Below are 6,237 nucleotides of genomic sequence, written 5' to 3' on the forward strand. Positions count from 1 at the left end.
TGTCAAATGTGCATTTTTTACGGAATATTCATCAACGCAGCTGGGGCAAGTAACCCATATGTAAACAAAAACAATAACGATGAAAGAACAGCTACAAGCAAGTTCCATACAGTGCAGAATGAAAAATATAAACATTTAGTGCAGTGTAAGTGCGAAATGAATGTTTAATTGATGTTTGTTCATCATTAACCGTACACAGTGTTGTAAGAACCTACCTAAATGTGTAAAAACGTATTAACGCTTATGCGATCGGTTTACCAAGTAGAGACACCTTGAAATGGGAAACTATAAAAAAAGCTAACTTTTAACAACAACCCAAGTTCAACACAGTGCAGTACAGCAATCTATAGATTCTTGGAGCAAGTGATATGGAATAAAGTGCAGTGCAAAACAAGTTGTGGTCAATGTGATTGAAAGGAACAACCATTCCCACCGTAGAAGACGAAAATACAAGACGAGCCCACTCTGGGTTGGCAGGCAAAAATAGACAAGTGTCCCAACCCCGACAAGACATCGAGCGACGACTAATCGACGACGTCATCGTAGAACTTCACATCAAACATCGAGTATGTACCAAATACCGATTAAACACCCAGCACCGGTATAGATTCAGCATAGCATCATCATCAGTAGCAACAAAATGCACGCAGCATATCCTATTAAGGTATTGTTACTTTAGAACATAATCAAATAAGTTTTCAAGCTAGGAAATGAGTTTTATAAAAATATTATGAAAGAAATACGAAAAAGGAATGCCTACTATAAGCGATAGAATTGAAATTTTGAAACATATCTTTAACATATATCAGCCGGTCTCATGGTAAAGTCGTCAACTCGTACGACTTAACAACATGCCCGTCATGGGTTCAAGCCCCAAATAGACCGTGCCGCCATACGTAGGACTGACTATCCTGCTATGGGGGGAAATCAATAAAAGTCACTGAAAGCCAACCCCACAAGTGTGTTTGGCAGGCCTTGACCGGCATCGGTTGTTGAGCCAAAGAAGAAGAAGAAGAAGAATCTTTAAAAAAACTTTAACTTTAACTTTAACACATCCATGTTGTACGCATGTAAACGGACGACCCAGCCCGTAAAGTCTTTTTAGGCCGTCCACAAGGACAGAGGAGGCGTGGTAGGCCCAAATTGAGGTGGCAAGATGGCGTGGAGGCGTCCGCCATTAAGGCCGGGATAACGGACTGGCAGACGAAGGCGTGAGACCGTAAGCAGTTTCGGACACTTCTGAGGCAGGCCAAGACCGCAAAGCGGTTGTAACGCCGGATAAGTAAGTAAGTAAGTATCTTTAAAAAAAGTACAGGACCCCAATCAAAGGACTTGTACGAAAACACAACTCAGAATACAATCCGAGGAAGCATTTAAAGAAATTCAAAAAGAGATAGTAACCCATATGTACCCCAATCAAAGGACTTGTACGAAAACACAACTCAGAATACAATCCGAGGAAGCATTTAAAGAAATTCAAAAAGAGATAGTAACCCATATGTACCCCAATCAAAGGACTTGTACGAAAACACAACTCAGAATACAATCCGAGGAAGCATTTAAAGCAATTCAAAAAGAGATAGTAACCCATATGTACCCCAATCAAAGGACTTGTACGAAAACACAACTCAGAATACAATCCGAGGAAGCATTTAAAGAAATTCAAAAAGAGATAGTAACCCATATGTACCCCAATCAAAGGACTTGTACGAAAACACAACTCAGAATACAATCCGAGGAAGCATTTAAAGAAATTCAAAAAGAGATGGAAAAAAATAAATTCAAATACACGTTTAACAAACTATTAGAATTTAGCAAAACTTCTAACGTACTAATACATAATATCATTGCTATGAGCACATCAAAAACCAACGACGACTCACGTAACAAGACATCTGATTGCTCAACGAATAGCTTAGAGGACAAAAATACCAACTAAACATTATTAACAACCAATAAATTAACATTCAAACTCCTAGTAAAGACCATATTAGCCTTCCTAAAGCTCTATAAAAATTCTAAAATGGCTTTTGACCTTAATAGCGTAGGGTTCTTCGTTCTCACGGGCATGCAAACGTTTGAGGGTAAAGCATCCGAATTGACTAAATTCATTGATACAGTCAATACAGTAAAAAAATGATCAGTTCATCAAACTCCGTTATAGCAATCAACCTCCTACTTACAACTAGGTTACTATCAAAGGAAGGTTTACGAATACCATCTCAGTCGCCAAAATCTACAAACAATTATGCGACAGAAGAAAAGGTAAATTTGAAAATTTTAACACTTTTGCAAATTGCCTCAACGAATTGGCTGATCAACTGCAAACAGCATATATTCAGGAAAACATGACCCGATATTGCAAAGACACTAACACAGCAAAACGTCACAATAAAACTAAAAGAAACAGGTATCGATCGAGACAGCCAACTCATTTTAGATATAAAAGAGTTTACAAGTATCACTGACATGCTGGATACAGTGAAAAGTTATGAAAGAAAAAACCCTCCACATCAACAGAACAGCCGAACCACAAATTTTACACCGAACTCAAATCTTCGACACAAGCGAGACTCCGATACGGTCCCCAGACAAACGGGACAAACAGAAACGCAAATGCATTCAAAACTGCACACAGCAGGACTATGCATACACAAATTCAAACCAACACATCACGAACACAAGAAAGAATAAGTGGAAGGGGATCGTTTTTTAGACGACAACTAAAATCAATACCCACAGTAATTTTGATGACAGGGATAAAAACATACAACTTCATAAAGGTTAAATTGAACATCTTCTTCTTTGGCACAACAACCGCTGTCGGTCAAGCCCTACCTGTACCCACTAGTGAAAGTGAGCTTGGCTTTCAGTGACTTATTGTTACCATAGCAGGATAGTCAGTCCTACGTATGGGGGCACGGTCTATTCGGGACTTGAACCCATGAAGGGCATGTTTGTTAAGTCGTACAAGTTGACGACTGTACCACCAGACCGGCCCTAAATTGAACATAGCTAACGAGAAAAACACAATATTGGTCATTGATTCCGGAGCTGAAGTATCACTTTTTAAATCCTCAAGTTTAAAAAAACAAATCCAGTTAAAGAAAACAAGGAACTCACACTCATAGGTATCACAACAGACACAATGAAAACAAAGAGATACACTCAAGCACCCATTCATTTTGGCGACAAAAAAGTCGAGCATACATTTTTTATTATAAAAGACCTACCAACTCAAGCAGACGGAGTATTAGGAATGGACTTTATCATTAAATTCCAATGCGATATTCTTTTCTCGACTTGGATGTTACCCCGAGCCGCAGAGCTGAGCTACTTCTGAAGGAAATGAGGGAAAGAGATAGCACATGAGCCTGCTTCGAATGTCATTTTGGCAGACAACAGGCCGAGACGTATGAAGCGCCTGGATGCGGGGTGGAAGAATGGCTGCCAAATTCGTATGTGAAGTGAGAAAAAGTAAACAAAATAGAAAAGCGTTAAATAAACCGGTTTTTCTTATCACGTTTTGTGATTTTGCAGCAAATATTTTGTTGTATTTGTTTATTTTTAGGATATTTACGTCGTAAATAAGGTCTAACGATCACAGGCGAGACAGAAATACAAATGCGGAAAAGCGATATGCACACGTTTGGAAAATGAAGAATGAGAAGTAGAGAACGATTCAAACTAACAAGTTCATGGTGAGTATATTTGGTGCTATAGATTTTAATATAGCAATGAGGGTAATGAATTGTGCTCCAATGTGCAGTTTGTGTGTGCACACGTTTAACGGTCCAATCCTCCAACCAATCTGCTCTCTTAGGACCAGACGCAACAATATTATATTTTAACATTTATATTAATCGCTGCTTTCCAATGGGATTGGGGCGCGGGGGGAGGGGAGTCAGGGCCCACAGGGACGGTCGTCAACTTGAAAGACTTAACAACATACCCGTCGTGGGTTTAATCTTCATTTGGACCGTCCCCGCGTAGGACTGACTATCCGATTGCGAGGGAGTGAATAAGTCTCGGAATGTATGGGCCGGCATGACCATGTAGGACGTTACGCCAAATTGAACACGGAGGCAGGAGTTTCAGGAAGTGTCCGAAACCGCTCACGGTCTCGAGCCTTCGTCTGCCAGTCCGTTATCCCGGCCTTAATGGAGGACGCCTCCACGCCTCCTCTGTCCTTGTGGACGGCCTAAAAAGACTGTCTTGTATATAAACTTTTATTACATTTAATTTATTTCTTTTACCTTACACAGGTTAACCGGATACATCTAACATCATTTATCATCTATGCACCTGCACATACCGACCAGACGAATCCAGCTTACACTGCGGAGCATCGGATGACACCGTACTGCGGCCCGCAGACAACACGGCGTAGGGAACGAGACACCAGTGCATGCGTGGTACCAACGTGACCGAGCTTCCATCAGAACCAGAAAGATCTTACGATCGCACTTGCATTTTGACATCTAAATAGCTTAGCAAATAGACAGAAATTGGCACTAGCTTAGCAAATAGACATAAAAAGGCATTAGGTAGACACAAAACAGTCAGTACATGTAATGTAATGTAAGTTTTAAGCAATATCATTAGATGGAGAAGTCTATTTTCATTTAGGTCCTTTAACGCACACATTTCAAGAGGAGCTAGCTAGTAAGAGAGTGCAATAGAAATAGACAGAGAGTAGCTTTATTTCAATATTAAATTTTTTGTTTATATAACTTTTAGTTATCAGTTGGCTAGCAAATGCTAAGATACTTCATACGTATCTTTAACTCCTATCCCAACCTCGTCGTGATACTAGCAAGAATGTAATTGAAGCATGCAGATGCATTGCTTCACAATTATGAACTAATACGAATGGAGGAACTTTTTATGTTAATAGATGTCGTACATAAATAAATGTTGAACTTGATTCTTGAACTTGATTCCATAGTAAGTTTTTTTTTAATATTTTTTTATTTTCGTAACAATTATTTCAAACATCTTCTCTTCTTCTTTAGCACAACAACCGCTGTCGGTCAAGGCCTCCCTGTACTCACAAGTGAAGTGAGGTTGGCTTTCAGTGACTTCCCAAATAGCCAGCTCGTACTTTATAGCTGATTTAGGGCTGTTTAACGAAAAATCGTTCCGATGTCGTACTTTGTGGCTGATTACGAGATAGACGGTACTTTGCGGAACTATGGAGCTTTTTAACAGGGACATGGTACTTTTTGGAACTTTGCGGCTGATTAGCACTATGTGTAGGGTTCATGGTGGAACTTGAAGGCTTGTTAAGAAAGGGTACCGAACTTGGTAGAACTTTATAGCTTTTTAATGCATGACATCGGTACGAGATGGCTCTTGTCAAAGTGTCAAAGACGGACGCCGGCAATAATCTCATTGCTGCTGTGCTTAGATTCGTTAATTGAAGAATGAATATTGAGTGAAGTGATTGTGAATTATCAGTAAATTGTGTAAAATTTTGTGTAATTCATCAATACAAAAGATTTAAAAATATAAATATGTGTTTAAACGAAACAAATCTTGTTGTTTATTTCATCGATGACGCTTGCTTGAAAATAAAACACAAAGAAAAATAATCCCTGGCATAAGGAAGCTGCTTAGGCGCTGTTTGAAAGACCCACATAGAACTTTGATGCTGTTTATCTAGTGCAAAAGGCGAATTAGAGCAGCGATCTTTAGCGTGCCAAAATTAGCTGCTTAAGCAATTCTGGCTATTTGGGTTATTGTTACCATAGCAGGATAGTCAGTCCTACGTATGGGGACGCGGTCTATTCGGGACTTGAACCCATGATTTCAGACTTACGTTGGACTAATAATTATCTTAGCTTCTTAAATTATGCAACTTTACGTAAAGTTTTCAAGATCAAAAAAATGCGATATTTGGATTTTTATTACTAATCCCTGACCAACATTTAGAAAAACATCTTTAGTAAACAATAGATCTATTATTTGGTCTTCTTTTAACATATCTTATATAACCTATTGTATTCAAAAGTGAACTGAGCATCTCAGTCACATACGTGTTAGCTTCTAAGTTAGCATTAAATGCTTCTAATGCCTTTTCTGTATCAATGGCAGTAATGGCTGCATTGCGTGATGTTGTCCCTGCTATAGTATCCATTGCGTAAACCATAATTTCGAGCCGTAGTCTGCTTAATAAGATTGTCCACTTGTTTTCGAGTTATAACACACTCATGTACACCGGATGATGAAACAGTA

The 6,237-nt window shown here is 39.0% G+C and overlaps 1 long non-coding RNA gene across 1 annotated transcript; it reads left to right on the forward strand.

Moving 5' to 3' along the window:
- The first annotated feature begins 216 nt into the window (after positions 1-216).
- Positions 217-4,872, forward strand: LOC121589321. The gene is made up of 3 exons (XR_006004293.1): positions 217-664; positions 3,572-3,701; positions 4,266-4,872. It is a non-coding gene; the product is annotated as an uncharacterized LOC121589321 (long non-coding RNA).
- The last annotated feature ends 1,365 nt before the right edge of the window (positions 4,873-6,237 follow it).

This window comes from Anopheles merus, chromosome 2R, assembly GCF_017562075.2.
Source record: "Anopheles merus strain MAF chromosome 2R, AmerM5.1, whole genome shotgun sequence".
In the NCBI taxonomy this organism is placed as follows: domain Eukaryota; kingdom Metazoa; phylum Arthropoda; class Insecta; order Diptera; family Culicidae; genus Anopheles; species Anopheles merus.